This window comes from Neoarius graeffei, chromosome 16 (genome assembly GCF_027579695.1).
Source record: "Neoarius graeffei isolate fNeoGra1 chromosome 16, fNeoGra1.pri, whole genome shotgun sequence".
NCBI lineage: Eukaryota > Metazoa > Chordata > Actinopteri > Siluriformes > Ariidae > Neoarius > Neoarius graeffei.
In genome coordinates this window covers 44,547,268-44,570,105 of record NC_083584.1, presented here as the reverse complement: position 1 = coordinate 44,570,105, position 22,838 = coordinate 44,547,268, and the positions used below count along the sequence as shown (strand labels likewise).

Below are 22,838 nucleotides of genomic sequence, written 5' to 3'. Positions count from 1 at the left end.
CCAGTCTATTTATTTCAAATGGTGAACCGAATTGTATACACTCACTGGCCATTTTAATCGGAACACATGTATGCATATGCACAGTTCGCGATTGTTACACTCATTCTTACATTCTTACAACACGATGACATAGTGGCTACAGCCTCTATGTGAGGCAGTAGCCACAACAAAGGGCAAAATACAAAATGGAGTCAGAAACCAGAATATCAACACAGTGCTTCAAAAGGCTTGGTCACATGGGACACAAGGTACAGCGCTTATACTTCACAAAGTCTGTGTGTAGTGAGATTCCTTATAAGTGCGTGCTGTGATTGCACTCTAATCTGGAACAGGTGCATGGTAATTAGTCCTAATGGCACTGCATGTGCACATAAGTAGCAGTTTGAGGTGCAATGGACATTTTACCATCAAATAAAAACTTCATATCCTGGAGCGTCTAAAGCGTGGTGAGAAAGCAACAAATTTGTCTAAAGAATATGGTATCACAAAAAAAATAATTCAATTTCAACTTTTAAAGCAAAAGAAAAAGAGCTCTGAGATTTCGTGCATAACTGCAATCATAACATGACGGGCTGAAAAGAAAAAAGCATGCACCAAGCAAACGACAGTGAGTGTCACTTATTTCCTTTACTTCGTAAATACAGTATGTAAACAAATTAAGTGTAAACATAAGTGAAACACAGTTGGTCTTGTTTTACGTAAGAGTGAGTGTTTGGTGTGACAAGTGGGTTCATTTCAGTATTATGATCTTTTTGGGATAACGAACTATTTGGACGTCCGCTAAGGAGTTTATAAGAGCGGGGTTGCAGTGTATTTGGTTCTAATGTTCTGCCAACTTGCACTTATACCTCTCAAGGGCTGACACAGCAGGGACTGCAGTGTTGTGCACATGACAGCACCCTGCCAGAAGTTCACTGACCTGAATGCATTTCTCTGAATCATTCAGTCCTGCTACCCCCTGCTCTCTCTCTCTCTCTCTCTCTGCTAGACTGAGCACTAACAGTCATGCAGGTTCCAACACCCAGTCTGATACAGCTGCTTATCCTAAGGGCTTTCACACTGACTGAATGACCTACATACACTACAGTGTGCTGCCTTTTATGCATCTTTATGGGTCATGTGCTGAAGTGCATTGCCTCATGCTTAATAAACATTGTGTAGGAAGTTGATTTTAGTTTATTTGGTTTTTTTTTTTAATTTGTTTGTCTGCTACTGATTCTAATAGGACTTTTTCCAGTGGTTTACATTACACATCTCTAAAGGTTTTTCTTTTCTTTTTCTTTTTAAAGAGTCCAGTCATTCATAATTCAGTTACAGATCCAAGACGTGGAAGGAAACCTGTCCACACACAAAAGAATTTCCAAAGCATTAGATGTACCGGCGGCACGGTGGTGTAGTGGTTAGCGCTGTCGCCTCACAGCAACAAGGTCCGGGTTCGAGCCCCGTGGCCGACGAGGGCCTTTCTGTGTGGAGTTTGCATGTTCCCCCTGTGTCTGCATGGGTTTCCTCCGGGCGCTCCGGTTTCCCCCACAGTCCAAAGACATGCAGGTTAGGTTAACTGGTGACTCTGAATTGACCATAGGTGTGAGTGTGAATGGTTGTGTATATGTGTCAGCCCTGTGATGACCTGGCGACTTGTCCAGGGTGTACCCCGCCTTTCGCCCGTAGTCAGCTGGGATAGGCTCCAGCTTGCCTGCGACCCTGTAGAACAGGATAAAGCAGCTAGAGATAATGAGATGAGATGAGGATGTCTTTCCAAAATACACTAAAGGACAAGACAAAAAACCTGACAATGAGGCTGCCAAGAGAGCTATGGCAACATCAAAGTTGCTGCAGGAAAATCTGGTAAGTTCCGGTCACTCCCTGTGTGTAACAACAATCTCTCATATTCTTCACACGTCTGGGCTATGGGGTAGTGTGGCTAGATGGAAGCTCTTTCTCATGGAAAAACAAAAACAAAAAAAAACATCCAAGCCCACTGAAATCACCCCAAAGCATTTATCAAGATGTGTTATCATCTGATGAAACCAAGGTAGAACATTTTGGCCATAATTCTAAAAGATATGTTTGGCAAAAATACAAGACAGCTATTCACCCCAAAAAAAACCCCACCAAAACAAACAAACAAAACACCCACAGTGAAGCATGGTGGTGGCAGTGTCATGCTGTGGGACTGATTCTCTGGGGCTCTAGTTGATAGATGGAGTCATGGATAACTCCAAATACCAATCTATTGTGGCATAAAACCTGCAGGCTTTTGTTAGACAGCTGAAGCTGAAGAAAAATTTTAATGAACCAAAGTACAAATCCAACTCAACAAGAGACAGGCTTCAGAAGAAGAAGCTCAATGTTTTGGAAAAGCCCAGTCAGAGACCAGATCTAAATCCTATTGAAAACCCGTGGAATGACTTGAAGAGGGTTGTGTATAAGAGATCCTGTCACAATATGATAGATCTGGGGCATTTTTGCAAGGAAGAGTGGAATAAAATTGACAAAATCAAGATGTTCTAAGTTGGTAGACTCTTACCAACTTGCAAGCAGATTGTGTTTTAACGAAGTATTAATTAAGGGGTGCAACCTTGTGGACTTATGCAACCAGATTATTGTAAGTCTTTTCATTCTTTCCCTAGAATGTTTCTAATTTGCTTTTTACTTGTTTTTTTATTGTTATATCCCTTAAAAAAGGACTAACGGGGCATGTATTTACAAATTTGCAGTGGGGCACTGTCATGCTGGAACAGATTTGAGCCTCTTAGTTCCAGAGAAGGGAATTGTAATACTACAATATACAAAGACATCCTATAAAATTGTGTGCTTCCAAGTTTGTGGTGCACAAACTTTTTGCCATATGGTGTTTAGTTTCATTTCACAGAGCCTGAAGTACAGAAAATCTATCAAATCAATTCAAGTGAGTTTTATTGGTATTCCTCCATATAACCTGTATACATTGGAATTAAATGCTGTTTATTCAGGACGATGAAGCAACACGCAATACAGCAGCATGGTACACAGGACTGCATCAAGTGCAAATGCACAACATTGTGAAACGAGTCTAAAATATACAATAAACACACATCAAATTGCAAACTAACTAGACAGGATAACAGAGCAACATTGGGTGAAGTACACAGCATAGCTGAAAAACAACTCAGCAAAGCTGTGCACTTGTATACTCACAGCAGCATAGAGACCAATGCATACAGTTCTCTGTAAACTGTAGATTCTACACTATCAAGGAACAATTAAATCAAATGAATAAATTTCTTACCACAAAGTCACCATCAAAGTGGCTCAAACTCCTGTAGAACACCATCTAAAAAAAGCCACAGGCCAGAACTGAGACCCATTTGATATCACTGTGATATCAAGCTATATGAAAAACATAAATTACAGTGACTAACCACTACTAGGAACTAGTAGAAAACTCAAATGGTTACTATGATATTTTTTCAATAAGTTTGTCGTTATTATCAAGAGTCAGATCTCGTTTGTACACTTTTCTGGCCACAAACTTCAGAATCTTAAAGGTTGCAACATGATTGGGTCTCTGCACTTCTCTGTATACACACTTCTATGCACCAATTTCCAGTCGTGAAACAAACTTCTGGACACAATGAACATTTTTCTTGAGAATGAAAGAGACACTGGATTAAAAAAAAAGAAAAAAGATCATAGAGTCCTGTGTTTACATTAATAAAGAGTTTGTTTTCACCAGTTAGTGGTGAGTAAATACAGGAAAAGTACATAGCACAGGAAAAGGTCTGTGGTTAGTCATCTGTTATTTCAGCAGATAGCCTCTTTCTGTGTAAGAACAGATATAGTTATAAATGAAATGCACCAGACAGACAAGTTCTCTGAAATTTCCGGTACAGATACGTTTCGTGCGAAACCTTAAGCACTGAGCCACCACCAAACAAGTGTGTGTTCTATTAGAGAGTACATTCAGCTGACAGGAATAAAGTCAAATTTATTTATGGGGCAGCCATGGCCTGAAGGTCTGAAGCAGCCTTGGGCCCAAAGGGTCAGTGGTTCGATTCCCAGGACCAACAGGAAAAATGTGAAGGGAATTGAGTAAACGAACAGCACTTTCTCCTCCCTAAGGCACCTAATCCCCAACTGCTCCCCGGGTGCTGTAGCATAGCTGTCCACTGCTCTGTGTGTGTGTGTGTGCGTGTGTGTGTGTGCGCATGCATGTGTTCACTGCTTCAGATGGGTTAAATGCAGAGGAGGAATTTCGCTGTGCTTGAGTGTACATGTGACAAATAAAGGCTTCTTCTTAAAAAAAAAAGTTTACACTACCGTTCAAAAGTTTGGGGTCACCCAGACAATTTTGTGTTTTCCATGAAAAGTCACACTTTTATTTACCACCATAAGTTGTAAAATGAATAGAAAATATAGTCAAGACATTTTTCTGGCCATTTTGAGCATTTAATCGACCCCACAAATGTGATGCTCCAGAAACTTAGGCCCTGTCCACACGGCAATGGATTCAGGTGAATCTGATAAAATTGTTTATCGTTTCGGCCTGGCGTCCACACGGCACCGGCGTTTTGGGTGCCCCAAAACGATATTTTTTGAGAACGGGTTCCAGAGTGGAAAAATCTGGCAACGGCGCCGTTGCGAAGTCGTCTGGATGAGTAGAACAGATTTGTTTACGATGACGTCACAACCACATGACTAGAACAAGCAGCACTCTCGCTGTTTTGTATGAACCACTGCATTGCATTCACTTTTGTATACAGCTTTTCTTTTAAATAAACAAGTAACTGAACCATTTCTTGAATTTCTTTTTTTATTGGATAAGACTGCTTTTCAAAATGTTCACACACAATATAAAAAGTTATATAAATTATATAAAAATGCTTTTCAAAATGTTCACACACGGTAAGAAAATTAAGTTATATAAAACTATACACACTAATAAAACTAATTTGTACACACAGAAGGCATGATTTCCTTGCATAGTCGCAGCCATCTTTTTCTTGTTGTTGTGTGCTTGTTCCTGTGAGTGCTTCACGCCAGGTAGAAGAAGGGGTTTATGCGCATGCGTCCTACTACTTCTATTGTTCTGATGTCTCCGATGGGACCGTCTTACAGCGCACGTAGTGGTGTGGCATGTGTATTGCATCGTTTTCAGCAAGCGTTGCGTTGCCATATGTACCTGATATTTTACTGATCCGTTGCCCATGTGGACGCAATATTTTTTTTAATAAAATCTCGTTGCCGTTGTCGTGTGGATGTAGCCTCAATCTGCTCAAAGGAAGGTCAGTTCTATAGCTTCTCTAAAGAGCTAAACTGTTTTCAGCTGTGCTAACATGATTGTACAAGGGTTTTCTAATCATCCATTAGCCTTCTGAGGCAATGAGCAAACACATTGTACCATTAGAACACTGGAGTGAGAGTTGCTGGAAATGGGCCTCTATACACCTATGGAGATATTGCACCCAAAACCAGACATTTGCAGCTAGAATAGTCATTTACCACATTAGCAATGTATAGAGTGGATTTCTGATTAGTTTAAAGTGATCTTCATTGAAAAGAACAGTTATTTTCTTTCAAAAATAAGGAAATTTCAAAGTGACCCCAAACTTTTGAACGGTAGTGTACATAAATTAAACAAAAAAATTACATAGTTGTTGCACTGAACCCATCACTTAGCCTAGCAACCTGATTAACACTGATTCATGTTTCTGCCTGAGCTTTAAATAACCAAATTTTAAAGCTACTAGAAGTTGGAACAATGGGTTCTAGTCATGGAAAACAGAAAGGATATTTGAATAGGGTTAGGTTTATAATATGAGCAGCCATCCACATCAGATGATACAACTCACAGCAAGAAGGTTCTTTGTTCGAATCTCATGGCCAACTGGCCAGGCTTTTCTGTCTAGCGTTTGCATGTTCTCCTTGAGTCTGCATGGGTTTCCTCCCACACTCCAAAGACATGTGGATTAGATCAACTGGCTACTTTAAATTTCCCATAGGTATGAGGGTGAATGGTTGTTGTCGTTGAAATCTGTGTTAGCCATGCAACAGACTGATGACCTGTCCAAGTTAACTGGGATTGGCTCCAGTTTCCCCCAAGACGGTGACGAATAAGCCATATAGAAAAAGGATGGATATCATGGATGGATAATGATAAGTTAAAGTTCAATATCTGGATGTTCTCCTTCTAATACCTCAAAAAAGACACATTTGACTGTATCTGAGAAGTCATCTTGAGAGGAAACAAAATGTGGGCTATAAGTATACAGTACTGTATATTAGACCAGATGACACACCAGTATGTTCTATACCCAACCTAACAGACTGTCCACGTAACTTAAAAAGGGTAAAAGTATACACGTTTAATGACATTGATGAAACAATTAAACAATATCATGCTTGAAATGAGAAACGTTACTTTTGGAAATCATTTTTGGAATGAGCTTTTGGTTTAAAAATTCACCTTTTTTGTAATAAAAATGTTTAAGTTTCACATCATATCACAAAAGGTGTATGAAAAAAATATGAATGGTGGTAAGTCATGTCAACTACTGCACTTCATAAAAATTTTAGTAGAACATTGAACTTCATGTTGAAAAGTGAGGGGGGATGAGGGAGGGTGTTTATACAGACAGTTCTTAAACACTGTTAGCAGCCCTCTAATGGCTTCACCAGATGCCGAGGAGGTGAAAATTGATCATTCATTCATTCTGGCACAGGATATGAGCTAAGGAAGGGGCCTTACAATAACACACGCACACACACACACACACAACACAAAACCTTTTATAATTCAATGCACACAGTAAGGATTGATATTTCTGAAACCTCATAGTGATATGTTCAAATGGATGAAGAACTTTAGCAGCGTAAGCCCCTTTTCAGGGCGTTCACTTCTGAACAAAAAGCCTGGAATCACTGGGGAGCCCAGGCAGTGGAAACTCCTCCCACCCCTCCAGCAGCTTGGGTGAGAGGTCACAGGCTTGTGTTTTTTCTTCTAGGGGCCACACGGCGCCTGGAGTCTTCGCCCTACCCTCCTCCCTGTCCTCCTTTGTCATGCCAGCAGGAAAAAGTGTTCACTCTGGTTGGGCCAAAAGCAGCAAAACCAAGATTCAGAGCAGGCTTCTCTAAAGGGAGATGTGGGGAATGCTGTCCTGCATAATCCATCAGCCAGTCGTGCAACTGCAACAGCAACAGCGCAGTCTCCCTCCACCCTTTATAGTCCATCCTCGACTCAACCCACAAATTCCAGAGTTCTTGCACAAAACACAGGGCAGGAGTAATGAAAAGTGCTGGGGCTGCCCTGGGTATAATGCAGGGGCTGTATCAGGTTCCAGCCGCAGTGTGAGTGACAGTCAGCATGGATTTAGCAGGCAGCATGACTTCCTGATTTAAAAGATTCAAATGTTTGAGTCGTGTTTACATTCAGTTTGCCTTTGGCCGTGATAATCAGACTTAAAGCTTAGATTGCTGTCGAATAAACCTCATGAACGACGATATCAGCAGCACAGCGTGTGCAAGAATGGAGTTCTTTTATGCATTAATTGAACGGTACATGATGGCCTTCAATAAATTGTGCTGTTCAGATGCAGTCCAGATGAGAACAAGTACGAAAACATCTGAAGACCATGTGCACGTGTAGGCAGGAACAGATAAAATGGTATGATTGGGTTATGTCATGGAAGATTAGATAATAAAATAATAATAAGGCAAAATGAGTCCAAGTATAGGGCGGCACGGTGGTGTAGTGGTTAGCACTGTCGCCTCACAGCAAGAAGGTCCTGGGTTTGAGCCCAGCAGCCGGTGAGGACCTTTCTGTGCGGAGTTTGCATGTTCTCCCCGTGTCCGCGTGGGTTTCCTCCGGGTGCTCCGGTTTCCCCCACAGTCCAAAGACATGCAGGTTAGGTTAACTGGTGACTCTAAATTGACCGTAGGTGTGAATGTGAGTGTGAATGGTTGTCTGTGTCTATGTGTCAGCCCTGCGATGACCTGGCGACTTGTCCAGGGTGTACCCCGCCTTTCGCCCGTAGTCAGCTGGGATAGGCTCCAGCTTGCCTGCAACCCTGTAGAACAGGATAAGCAGCTACAGATAATGGATGGATGGAGTCCAAGTATACAAATGAATACACAAAATCATAAATATGACTAATTAAAACAGAAATGTTTTTATTTTTGTAAATGTCCCAGTTTCACCCCACATTCAGTTTGTTACTCTGGCATTACAGAATAAACTCCGAGCACCCCGATTACGTAGACTAATCTGCCAGAGCATTTAAATATAGGTCATTCAGAATCACAGACAAACCAGGCAAGCAGGAAGGCTGTAGAGTTATAGACTAGACGTGCTGCTGAAAGACTGAATAGTGTGATGACTGCAGTGTGCACAACAACCATTCAACAGGTAAATTACACTCCACTGGGTGTACATTACAAGTCAATGTTTTCATTTAAAGATCAGCCATTTGATAAAATCACTTTAGTGGAGCTACAGAGTACTGAAATAATATATGGAGAAGTGGCTCCTGTTCTACTTCATGAAATAGAGCTTTCAATTACCTCACTCTACAACTATTTGTAATGCAGCAGATGGGAAATATAGGTTCCAACAGCATATGAATTGAATTTCTGCATTGTTTTGCATGTTCACTATCACTGTTCTATAACATACTCTGTATTATCAACTAAGCAGTCCATCCATCCATCCATCCATCCATCCATCCATCCATTATTAATATCTGTTATCCCAGCTGACTTCGGGTGAGAGGCGGGGTATACCCTGGATGGATGATCACCCTGGATGGATGATCACCAATCCAATCCATCACAGAGCTAACAAAGAGACAATCTCTGGACTGTGGGAGGAAACTGGAGCATCCACACTCAGGCATGACGAACAAGAAACCTTTATGTCATATGCACACTTCAAGCACAGTGAGAGTCATCCTCTGCATTTAACCCATCTGAAGCAGTGAACACACACACACACACACACACACACACACACACACACACACACACACACACACACACACACACAAAGTAGTGGGCAGCCACACTACAGCACCCGGGGAGCAGTCAAGGGTTAGGTGCCTTGCTCAAGGGCACTTCAGCCCAATGCCGCCCCACGTTAACCTAACTACATGTCTTTGAACTGGAGGGGAAACCAGAGCACCCGGAGAAAACCCACGCAGACACGGGGAGAACATGCAAACTCCACACAGAAAGGCCCTCGTCGGCCACTGGGCTCAAACCCAGAACCTTCTTGCTGTGAGACAACAGTGCTAACCACTACACCACCATGCCGCCAAAACACCATTCTTGGAGCTACTGCAATACCAGGTTGATGTGTGGAACAGAAGGAGCAAGCCCCTATTCCAGCACCCTGTTTTAAAAATCAGTTTAATATAACGTTCTCATTTAAAGAACAGATCAGATATTAAACTGATAAGAACAGATACTACACTTGATCTTAACTAAAAGGCCCAGAAGTGAGAACATACAAACTCCTCACAGAAAGGCTCCAGTTGGCCATAAGACTCGAACCCAGAATCTTCTTGCTTTGAAGCAACAGTGCTAACGACACACCACCATACCACCCCCAGCTAAGCAGCGACTATGGAAATTAAGTCACTTAGGACTCATACTTATCCAAATGCAACTCTTACAGGAACTAGACTCCAATAGGGTCAAGTGAGTTATCTCCATGCATATTTATTCAATTACCATCAACAGAGGGTAAAATCCCTCTCACCAGCCTCCTGCTGAGTGCATACTATTCTCTTGAGACAGAGATAAAGCAACATCAAGAGAGCAGGAGATAAGGCGGCCCTCCTGGGTTTAAATACACACAGCTGTTCAATGCCAAACTCACCTTCAAAAGTGACAGGGAATTAGATGGTGACAGAGTGCTACTTAAAACACTTGATATATCTACAATGGTCCTCTTTATAATGCTCCACACACCTCCTAAATGAACGATATGCCACAGGAGCTGGTTTTATGACTTCCTGCTCACAGGATGGTGAGTGAGTGTGGCACACAGATTTCATGCACCAGAAGCAACAATGCTTGATTCATCAGTTTTTACCCCACAGCCCCTTTAGTGTGAGCTCCACGACCTTCTGCTTCAATCCCATTAGAAACCCCCCACATAAAAGGCTGGGGAATGTCTTCTCCCAGATAAAGAGTGATCCCATATGGTGTATTGGGAGTAATTAAGAGCACACAGAGTGAGACGGCTGGAGGTTAATTACAAAACAGTGCATTATCGTGATTATATCTTGGATATGTCTGTAAACTCGGAGCTCATTTGCGGTACCTACTGTATACCTACTGAGACAACATTTTCGTCATTTCATTTCAGCTAATCTTGTTATCATAATAACCTGGTGAGTACTACAGTATACTCACACATAAGCCTGTGATGTCTTATGAGATTGTTTCACTGTTTCCTGAAACCTTAAAACAAATAGCAGGATGGACACGTTCACCAACACTTACATCTGTGTTGTGATACCCCTGATAGTAAGTCCTTATGTCTTGTGCGATTGACATTATTGAGACCATAACCTATTTGTTCTCTGTCTTATAATAAGCTTGAACACAAATCCTCCCTGAATAAAAAGGTTCAGGTTTCGAACAGCAATTTTACAGCTTGTGTCAGGGGAAACTTAGCACCCAATTTCTTATCCAGTCAGCAGTTTTTCAGTCCTGTCTCACCTTGCACTGAGCCCACTGCTCCATTGATCTGTATAAGGAGAGTGGCATTGTGATGGATCGAGGAAAAGGATCTGAGGATAAAACATCTGAGGCGAGAGTACAGATCCACTCAGCCCTGAAGGTCATATCCAACCATCAGTGGCTACAATTGATCTTTCTCAGCCTTTTATCCTCCTCAACAAAAAAAAATTCTTTATTGGAGTATATTGTCTGACTTAATATTTTATGGGGGTTTTTTCCCCAGCAAATTAAGATCTTGTCTTGATCTCCACATATGTTTTATTTTATTCATATAAATACATTACAGTCTGCTGTGCAGTCATATTTCTAAGCAGAATCATTAACTTGGCACATTTTTTTAAGGAAAGGGTGTGTCAGCAAAACTCACTGGGTTATTAGGGTGTGTTGAAAAGCAGTTTTGTCCGAGCACTGCCACTCCACCTACTGGTCATACTGAGCTCCTACATCCTCTCCACTCACATTACTATAGCAACGTGTTTCCAGGAAGATTGCATTCACTTAATATGACTTTTTCTCATCTCATCTCATCTCTAGCCGCTTTATCCTTCTACAGGGTTGCAGGCAAGCTGGAGCCTATCCCAGCTGGCTACGGGCGAAAGGCGGGGTACACCCTGGACAAGTCGCCAGGTCATCACAGGGCTGACACATAGACACAGACAACCATTCACACTCACATTCACACCTACGGTCAATTTAGAGTCACCAGTTAACCTAACCTGCATGTCTTTGGACTGTGGGGGAAACCGGAGCACCCGGAGGAAACCCACGCGGACACGGGGAGAACATGCAAACTCCACACAGAAAGGCCCTCGCCGGCCCCGGGGCTCGAACCCGGACCTTCTTGCTGTGAGGCGACAGTGCTAACCACTACACCACCGTGCCGCCCTAATATGACTTTTTAAATATATTAATTTTTCAGGACGCCTTTCTCTCATGGAAAATGTTATACTTCCTGTGTATGCATATGGTTGTGTCCTGATATGTTCTTGTAGCTACCAAGGTCCCACAGTCATACATGTGTAGATAGCTATGTCCAGATATCATCCATCCATCCATTATCTGTAGCCGCTTTATTCTGTTCTACAGGGTCGCAGGCAAGCTGGAGCCTATCCCAGCTGACTACGGGCGAAAGGCGGGGTACACCCTGGACAAGTCGCCAGGTCATCACAGGGCTGACACATAGACACAGACAACCATTCACACTCTAATTCTAAAGTCTAATTCTAATTCTGATTCATCCATCCATTATCTATAGCCGCTTATCCTGTTCTACAGGGTCGCAGGCAAGCTGGAGCCTATCCCAGCTGACTATGGGTGAGAGGTGGGGTACACCCTGGACAAGTCGCCAGGTCATTGCAGGGCTGACACATAGACACAGACAACCATTCACACTCACATTCACACCTACGGTCAATTTAGAGTCACCAGTTAGCCTAACCTGCATGTCTTTGGACTGTGGGGGAAACCGGAGCACCCGGAGGAAACCCACGCAGACACGGGGAGAACATGCAAACTCCACACAGAAAGGCCCTCGCTGGCCACTGGGCTCAAACCCAGGACCTTCTTGCTGTGAGGCGACAGCGCTAACCACTACACCACTGTGCCGCCCCTAATGATATCAGGCAGGAAGTCATTAATGGCACCTCATCTCATCTCATTATCTCTAGCCGCTTTATCCTTCTACAGGGTCGCAGGCAAGCTGGAGCCTATCCCAGCTGACTACGGGCGAAAGGCGGGGTACACCCTGGACAAGTCGCCAGGTCATCACAGGGCTGACACATAGACACAGACAACCATTCACACTCACATTCACACCTACGCTCAATTTAGAGTCACCAGTTAACCTAACCTGCATGTCTTTGGACTGTGGGGGAAACCGGAGCACCCGGAGGAAACCCACGCGGACACGGGGAGAACATGCAAACTCCACACAGAAAGGCCCTCGCCAGCCCCGGGGCTCGAACCCAGGACCTTCTTGCTGTGAGGCGACAGCGCTAACCACTACACCACCGTGCCGCCCATTAATGGCACCTGCTTGATGAAATCCATAGCCTTTGTGAGCATTAGTAGAATGAAGATTTGCTCCTGACATTTGTCCAGATTTGAAGTTTGCTGTTTTAAAAGATTTTTTAAGGGTTTAAAGTTTTCTGTAGTAATTTTATACGTCATTTAAGAGGTGGTAATGAGACGAGAATATGCACAAACTCCATCCCCTGAGCTACAACATTTCACATTCACTTATCTTTCACTCCTAACTAGCTTTTAGGAAACTGCATTATAATTATTAACACAAGATAGTTAAAACATGGTCAATGTTTAAAGGTATTAAATTAATTACAAGTTGTCCACAAATAAATTTTTAAACAGATTAATCCAGGGCGGCACGGTGGTGTAGTGGTTAGCGCTGTCGCCTCACAGCAAGAAGGTCCGGGTTCGAGCTCCGTGGCCGGCGAGGGCCTTTCTGTGTGGAGTTTGCATGTTCTCCCCGTGTCCGCATGGGTTTCCTCCGGGTGCTCCGGTTTCCCCCACAGTCCAAAGACATGCAGGTTAGGTTAACTGGTGACTCTAAATTGACCGTAGGTGTGAATGGGAGTGTGAATGGTTGTCTGTGTCTATGTGTCAGCCCTGTGATGACCTGGCGACTTGTCCAGGGTGTACCCTGCCTTTCGCCCGTAGTCAGCTGGGATAGGCTCCAGCTTGCCTGCGACCCTGTAGAACAGGATAAAGCGGCTAGAGATAATGAGATGAGATGAGATTAATCCAATCTTTTCTTGATGCAGAACAATTCTGAACAAGCATCAAGCACGTCCTGTACTGGACTGCCTTTACTGATGTTGTGTACTCACAGTTTGTACTGCGCAATCTACAAAAACACAAAACACAACTTGTTATTGTTAGATTCTCAAGCATAACCGACTCGAATCACGATCAGGACCAAAGAAAAACCTTGATAGAATATGATAAGACATGAGTGCTGAATGTGTTTGCAACATGCTCTCTGTCCACTTCTCGCTGTAGTCAGTTGAGGCCTTTCTCTCATCATCTGTCTCTCTGCAGCCTTGTGCTGATGTCTCTCCCCCTTTTCTTCACATACACAGGTTTTTTTTTTTTTTTTGTTCCTTGTGGTCAGTGATTTAGACGTAATTTAGATGCTAATGATATGTACCAAGCCAACAAAGAGCTGCAGCATTTCTTGAGGGCCCCATTTTTCAGCCCTCAGCCATTCAGAGAAAAACACACAGCACTGGCAACGCCACAGTTTTACTGCTTATTAAACCTGCTGTTAAAAAAGAAACTACTTTATTCCTTGTTCAATAACAGTCACTGGGCAGATGCTTAGGCAGAAAGAGTTTTATTTTGAGGAAGAGATATTCTCCCAGTGTCATTTAGTGACTGAAGATATTCTCCAAGTGTCATGAAGTAATTGAATATTATCAATGAAAAACATCTCAAGAGCCAACAATAATCCTGATATGGAGTCTCGTCTTTTAACTCCTGCCATCTGTTCAACGTGATGCCTTATTAACATCTGGCACAGATGGCCAAACATACACACGCATGCACATCACTATGGATATTGAGCTGATACCCTGGGGCAGAAATGTCTACCGTGTCACTCGGACACTGCCAGTCCATTCATAGGATCCTACGAGTACCATAGATTTGACCCAAAAACAGGTTAAAAACATCTTCAGACAAGCCCTTCAAAAGTCTGATCTATGCTTCCTCCCTTCACATCAGACTCTACTTTGTGTGGCTTATGACACTAGACTACTCCCAGCTAGCAGCATGTAGAATAGCAGTGTGCTGGCCATTGGACAGGGACCATGGAGCAGATGTACTATAGCTGGGTGGATGTGTGGCCCAGGCTGGTGTTGTGTGCTGGAGGGGCCTTTAAGCTCCACCCTAACTGCTCCTGCTGAGCCAGACCATTGTGCTATGAGACAGAAGCTCACCAGTCCCCATCTGTCTACTCTGCGCTGACACGCACTCATGGCAAACAACAATCTGCTCCCCCCAGCATTCCCCATGCAGACACGCATCCCTACCTGGCTCCAGCTCATCTGGATTCTTATCATTTTTCCTCTGAGGGATCCAGAGGTGGACAGTAACAAAGTACATTTACTTGAGTACTGTACTTAAGTACACTTTTTGAGTATCTGTACTTTACTTGAGTATTTTTTGGGAAACTTAGGACTTTAACTTCACTACATTTGAAAGGCAAATATTGTACTTTTCACTCTACTACATTTCTGTCAAGGTCCTCATTACTCATTACTATGAAGCAGCTTTGAAAGTGGATGTGTTTTTCTTTTCAAGATATTTTTTGGGCTTTTTTCACCTTTATTGGATAGGACAGTGTAGAGACAGGAAATGAGCAGGAGAGAGAGACGGGGAGGGATTGGGAAATGACCTCGGGTCGGAATCGAACCCGGGTCCCCGGATTTATGGTGTGGCGCCTTATCCACCTGAGCCACGACGCCCCCTCTTTTCTTTTCTAAAATGTGACTGGTTGTTTCACAGGTGACACTGAGACAGCCTATCAGTAATCACTAGGGTCACATCACATCCATAGACTGGATAAAATCAAGTTCAGTGATTTCCCAGCAGCATTATTTAATACAATCAGCTGATGGCAGAATGGAAGGAGGTGGTTCTTCTGGAGAATGCACGCACCCATGGCCATACCTAGAACACATGTTTCAGTTTTGTGAAAGGATTAAAGATTTGTTTCGTTTTAAACATTTGCTTTGTTTGCTGAAAACAAACCACATCACAGTCTACAAAAAAAAACTCGCCGTCTGATCTGCGGAAGCATATTGAGGTATATAAACGCTTTATTCCAAGAGAAAGCTTGCAACAAATTTGTCTGTGCTTTTAGAGCTAGTGATAATGTTGGAAACATAGCTATGTAGTCTGGTTAGTCAAATGACTTTCTATGGATTTGCCTGCCAAGTTGCCATCACTTTGTCCATGGCTAACGTTTACATATAGCTAGTTAACTTGGACACTGTTAATTAGCGTGTAAAAACGGAGTTATGCTAACATGAATAACATTATCTGAAGTCCTTTCAGAAATATGTTTTAGCATAATCTTGCCAAATAAACAGAATGTAGAAATCTTTCTTTTCTAGTAGCGTTAGCTACCCAATATGATTTCCAGTTTGAAAAGAGTTTGCTAGCATGTCAGGTGGAGCGTCACTGACTAGCTAGCTTAACGTTAAACCACCATGATGGCACAGCTTGCGTTCATTTTGTGAATTCACATTTCTGTCTTTGGTAATGGCATTAGGTTTTGTAAGCGTTGTGGCAATAATACAATGATGTGTTGACAGAAAATTTACTTTTAATACTTAAGTATTTTTAAAAGCAAGTACTTCAGTACTTTAACTTAAGTAAAAATTTGACTGGACAACTTTCACTTGTATCGGAGTTACATTTGACCAGTGGGATCTGGACTTTGACTTAAGTAATGAAGTTGGGTACTTTGTCCACTTCTGGAGGGAGCTGAGGAATCTTGTCAAGGCATCACCTCGGTGCAAAATACAAGGGATTTTCCACAAACTGAAAAGTTATTTAATTTAAGGAGGATGTTTACACAGCACAGCTGACATTTCTAGCATAAGGAACTGAACTCTGCCACCTGTCTCTGAAACAGTGAAAATGGACGTGTTTAAGGCCTCTTTTTTTCTCCAGAAAGGGTCCACATATATAATAATAATAAAAAAATTGGCAAAATTATATCATAAGTGCTTGTGACATTAGTTTATTTTCTTCATTATATTTGTGGTTAGTAGTTCAAGAGAATAAACAGTCTGACCACAGAACTGTCCTTGGAAAAAGTGCAAAAATGCATCCATCTCTCATGCAAAAATAAATAAATAAATAAATAAATATTCACTGAGAAAAGAAGGAAGATTGTTGAGAATGTCAGTAAAAGATTATGCAAAGGTTATTTTTGCATAATGCTTTCATGAATTCTTCAATCAATGTTTTTTGTTTGTTTTTAATAAGCTTTATATTTGCATATTCAGGAATGTGACTAAATGTTGCAGTCAGGTTTTTCCAGTGTAAGTTAGAAATGTCTCAGTTTCAGCTTGATTGTGCTCGGATTCTACAAACACACAGGGGAAGCGTAATCTTTACTCACGTAATGTTGTCTTCTCATAAAGTTGGATAAAACGACATAATGAACACATTTCATTGAATTTCTCATGTCTTTCTCATCCTAAGATCTGTATTGTTAGAGAATAAGAGTAGTAGTTTTAGTACTTTGCAAAGTATTTTAACATATTTGAAATATTAATTAACAAAATCCGAGTGCCCTTGGAGTTAAACAAGTTTCAGTGTTTCTGTGAAATAAGGTTTCTGTTTTGAATAAAGGGAAAGTTTTCATGCTGACACATTAAAAACGTTGTAGAAAGAGAGTAAGTAAAAAATAAATAAATAAAATCGGTGTATTCTTTTAACGCCTACAAAATGATTAGATCTAACTGTTAGATTTTTCTGATAGACAGTCTGGCTAATATACAAATAATTACACTTTATCGTATTGTCAGTTTCATGGCTGTCATTGCAACCAAATATCTTCTTCATACAGTGTATGAACGCTTACAGTTGAGACATAACAGGACCAAAAATCCATTCGAATCCTAAATCCATGAATTTACATGTTTTGCCTTCAAGCTACATGTTGGAAACTACAAAGTCTGAGTTATCAGTTTACACCTCCTAATCCAGTGACTTTTGCTCAGGCCCCCCCCACCCCACCCACACGTCAGTATATCTCTTATCTAAGCCTCACCTGATTTCCTGTCGAGAGAAACATACACTAACACATGCCAACAGTGCAGAAACCTGTCCTAACCCTAAACCAGGATCACTGTACCTGATTCACTCAACTGAAATCAGAGTCAATCAAAGAATAACTCTCCAAAATCAAAAGTACATGAGCTATTGGAAAAGCCAACCCCGAGCACAGAGTAAAATGAGGTGCTATCTGGCCCAAAAGCAACGGCACACTGGGGCGCATGAGCTGAGCACAGTGACTGAGATCAAATATGGCCTGAGGTGGACTGAGAGAAGAAAGAATGGATCCTTGCTGAGCAGAGATGTTCTTAACTGAACATCAAAAATCCAGGCAGTGACGGCAACATTTACAAAATATATTCATCAATACTGATAAACTTCTCAATGTTGTCATCAACCTCTCTAAACTTCTGGTTAGGAGAGCCGCAATTTGACAAAACAGTATGTACAGTGTCACGAACCTGAAACAGCCTGAGGGATAATGAGAGACAGAGAGAGAGAGAGAGAGAGAGAGAGAGAGAAGATAAGATAAGATAAAGAATTTCAAGCATGGAATTGTTGCCAATCCCCAGTGTCAACCTTGCCTTATTTAGGCAGTCAGTATACACTAAAGGTGAGGGGAGGAGCGAGTTCTTTGATTTACCTGCACTACACACACATTGTGCTGATGAAAGGTTGGATTGCAGCTTCATAACATGACACAATCAGCCAAGTAAATGACCAAACCAAGAGCACAAGAGCAGGCCCAGAGAGAGAGAGAGAGAGAGAGAGAGAGACATATGCTGATACCTGGCTTGACACCTGGCCCAGGCTCTGGCCTTCCCTCACCCTCCTCTCCCACTGGTGCTCCTCCTATCACTCATGCCGACAGATTGGATTGCCTTTTTAGGGAATGGCTGCCATAGACTTGCTGTGAACGGCAAAGTAGTCCCTTTCCTCTATATTGTTTCTCCCCCCTGCGGCCCAAAGATCCATCCCACCTCCTCATCCTCCTCCTCCTCCTCAGTGTGCAAGCAGAGCCTCCACGCTGCCCAGGGCCAGCTCACTGCCAGAGTAGAGAAGTATTCATTACTGAATAATAAAATCATCATTTTATGTGATGAAATTCCTACAGAGAATTACAAAACCCCTAGCAGCAGAGGTTTTGCCTTCAAAGGAGATAGAGGCATATCTTTCCAAAGAGTGGAAGAAACACTTAAAAGGCTTTTTTTTTTCTTACCAGTATAAAATTATGACCAACACTATGTCAAATGTTTGTGGACACCTGACCATCACACCCACAAATGCATTCTGAACATCCCATTCCAGATTTAGTCCCACTTTACTGTTATTTTCTTCTGGGAAAGCTTTCAGCTTTTCATTCAGCTACAAGAGCACGAGTGATGTTGGGTGAGGAAGCCTGGGGTACAGTTGGTGTTCCAGTCAATCCCAAAGGTGTTCAGTGGGGAACAGGTATGGGGCCCTGAAGAGAAGTTGCAGTGCCATGGCATGTGTGTGTTTGTGTGCTTCTGACTTTGTGGCAACAGTTTGGGGAGAACAACATATGGGTGTGATGTTCAGATGTCTGCATACTTTTGGTCATTTATATATCAGGATAAGGAACCTCGTGCAGCATTAACAGCAGCCAAGGCTTGTGTAAAATGTGGTTTGAGCCAGCATATCCAGCTGAAAGAACATGGCTTATAGCAGGAGTTCTTGAACATTTTGCAGCTTACTACCTCTTTAATTATAAAATACATTTCATTGAACCCTTCTGAACAATATCTAACTATTAAAATGTTAGATGTCTCATCTCATCTCATTATCTCTAGCCGCTTTATCCTTCTACAGGGTCGCAGGCAAGCTGGAGCCTATCCCAGCTGACTACAGGCGAAAGGCGGGGTACACCCTGGACAAGTCACCAGGTCATCACAGGGCTGACACATAGACACAGACAACCATTCACACTCACATTCACACCTACGGTCAATTTAGAGTCACCAGTTAACCTAACCTGCATGTCTTTGGACTGTGGGGGAAACCGGAGCACCCGGAGGAAACCCACGCGGACACGGGGAGAACATGCAAACTCCACACAGAAAGGCCCTCGCCGGCCCCGGGGCTCGAACCCAGGACCTTCTTGCTGTGAGGCGACAGCGCTAACCACTACACCACCGTGCCGCCCAATGTTAGATGTATACAGTAATATTTTGCCTATTTATTGCTGCTGCAATGTTTTGTAATCATGAACTTGTCATTATTTTCAGGCTATACACTACTTGTTTTCAGTTATTAAGTTTTGGATTAAACCCATGCAATACAAGTGACCAATCGAATGGGAAAATAATTAAGAACTCAATTATAAATAGAATAATAATGGGTTGTGATTACCATCACTGTTTAAAACACACACACACACACACACACACACACACACACACACACAAAACACAAACCCCTTGACGATGCTTAGACTCTTGAGGATCCCAACAGATCAGCAAGTTAACAAAACCAAACACAAGACAGAGGATAGACAAGTATTATTCACATTTAATATTATAAAAGTTAATATACTTAAATACCATTTATTTGGTTTGATGTATGGAAGCAATAGAGACCTGACTCCCCGATTACAGTCAGTGGTATGTGATCTGTATGTGTGGGGATCACTGCCCACATACCCAAACTGTTGTCTTCCCAGCTTCTACTTTTTTTTTTATCTTAGAAATGTACATAATTGTTTAATCCATGTTCAATTAACATATGACTCAGAATTTTAAAAAATAATAAAAATTACACTAAGATACCAACACTCTCTCAGAGTCTTGCGTGGTGACATACAACTTATTGCTGTGGTGCGTAAAGTAATGCTCAAACGCAAAGGCTTAATGTACTGGGAAAGATGAGATAGATTGATGGTACAGTCAGGAATGGTGAATGAATCAAAGTAGGAGCTTAATTCCTACCTACCGCTTTTCACAAGAAAGCAGTAACCCTTGTTCCCTTTAAAGGCCTTTGACTGACCCTGTTTAGATGGAAGGAATATATTGATGGATAAGAAAAAGGCACAAAAAAATGAGGGCAGGTTTCTTACTGCAGAGGAGACGAGACAGGAGAAGCAGCTCAGACAGAAAGACAGCCAGAAATACCAAGCATCTGTGATTCAATACTTTGTAAACCACAGAAGCTTTTAAACCCAGACTTAATGCCCTTTCTGCATTGAGTTTCCATACACATTAGGAAAATGAGCAAACGAGAGAGAGAGAGAGAGAGATCCCGAATGTTTCACAGAGGCACACGGAAAACAGTCTCTCACTAAATTCTTTTCTTTGTTCTTTTAACGCTGATTGACATTAAAACCGGCGGCACGGTGGCATAGTGGTTAGCGCTGTCGCCTCACAGCAAGAAGGTCCTGGGTTCGAGCCCCATGGCCGGCGAGGGCCTTTCTGTGTGGAGTTTGCATGTTCTCCCCGTGTCCGCGTGGGTTTCCTCCGGGTGCTCCGGTTTCCCCCACAGTCCAAAGACATGCAGGTTAGGTTAACTGGTGACTCTAAATTGACCGTTGGTGTGAATGTGAGTGTGAATGGTTGTCTGTGTCTATGTGTCAGCCCTGTGATGACCTGGCGACTTGTCCAGGGTGTACCCCGCCTTTCGCCCGTAGTCAGCTGGGATAGGCTCCAGCTTGCCTGCGACCCTGTAGAAGGATAAAGCGGCTAGAGATAATGAGATGAGATGACATTAAAACCCAGAAATACAGTCAATGGAAGCTGCAGTGAAGCTCCTCTGGATGACTGATGAAGTATAAGGTGCAAAGCTTGTGGGGCTGTGAGACTCATTCAGTTGGAGGAAACTATGCTCATTTGAATGAAGTAATCTGATATTTTCTGTTTTCAGACGCGTTGTAATGTTACATACTCAAATGTGTGAAGAGAACATAGCAACTTGTGTCTCATGAAGGCTGTCACTTTCATATTTGTGCAAACTATATTTCTTTAACACATCCGTTACTAAGGCTGAGTTCGAATTATAATATTTGAATAAAATCACTATAATATTCAAAGTGCAAAAAAGGGACGTTATCTGAAATTAGTCACTTTATTTTACACTAACAGGAAATTGAGGTCTATTTAACCACCCAACATCCCCCAGTACTAGTTGAACAAATTAATACCAGGTACTGTAAGGCATGAGAAGGACTTTGACTTGACTTTGACACCTGAAAAGACTATTTTTGAGAATCTCGTCATGGGGTTTTGAGTAGAAACAAGCCAAAACAGTAAACAGGTTTGGGAACTGTGTGTGTCCCAGAGTGCACAGAGCCCTCGAGAGGAAGGAAACACGCCCTCTGAGTTCCAACAAAACACAGCAGACTAACTGTGCGCTCACTGAGCCTCCACGCTTTGATGACTAAGTTTGGCAATAAGTACCTGCTGTTCCTGTCCATATATGGAACCTGAGACATGAGAAAAAGACAGACGCTCCACCCAGAAGACCTCGAGCAGGCAATTGTTTGTCATATAAACAGTGTAGAGATGAGAGAGCATGGGAGTGTTAAAGTTTGAGAGAAAGAATGTAAGTGTTACTGTGAGAGTACGCATGCACATGGGCATGAGAGAGAAAGAGAAAGAGAAAGCTAAATATGAATTTCAGAGCTCGTGAAAAAAACCCATTAAGGTTGAAAATGAAAAGGACAAACTCAGTAACGTGCAATAATGTCGAAATTGTACATACAGAACATACAAACCCTATTCAGCCAGCTAAATTCACACAAAACCTCAGTCATCATTTCCTCTGCCAAGGCTGACTATATAAGGTTAAGACTTTACTGTCATTTGAGGCCACTTCCTCCTTGCTTGCTGTGATGCGGATCAACAGCACACCATTTAACCACCTCTCAGTGTCAGCAGCAACATCACCAACATCAGTAACTTTAGGAGAACCGGAAAATAGACACAGATGGTCGTTTCACAACATGAGCAAAACAATTAAAGAGAAAGTGAAGGAAAAGTGCTTTACTTTAAAAGGCACACATTTGTATACTTGTTGACAGCTGCGGCAAAACAGAAGTGTTTAAAACGGCCAAGCATCTCTCAGCAAGCACATCTTCTTTCGTTTAGGCTAGCCACTGCAATTTGATTTCCTTGAGAAAGATTCATGTGACACAAGCCTTGAATTCTTGACATTGTTATCATGTGACACACTTAAAGATTTCCTTTTATGGTGGTTGCTGTTACATCGGTTAGAGGGTGAGGCCTCAGCACTGCCAAAGTGCACAAACGGTCTAAAGTTAAGCCTTTGAGGAGATAAATATAATAGCTATAAATATG

The 22,838-nt window shown here is 42.2% G+C and overlaps 1 non-coding gene across 1 annotated transcript; it reads right to left on the bottom strand.

The window, feature by feature from the left end:
- Window positions 1-9,284: 9,284 nt before the first annotated feature.
- On the bottom strand, window positions 9,285-9,475 carry LOC132901046 (U2 spliceosomal RNA). Its single transcript, XR_009656827.1, has one exon. It is a non-coding gene; the product is annotated as a U2 spliceosomal RNA (small nuclear RNA).
- Window positions 9,476-22,838: the final 13,363 nt, after the last annotated feature.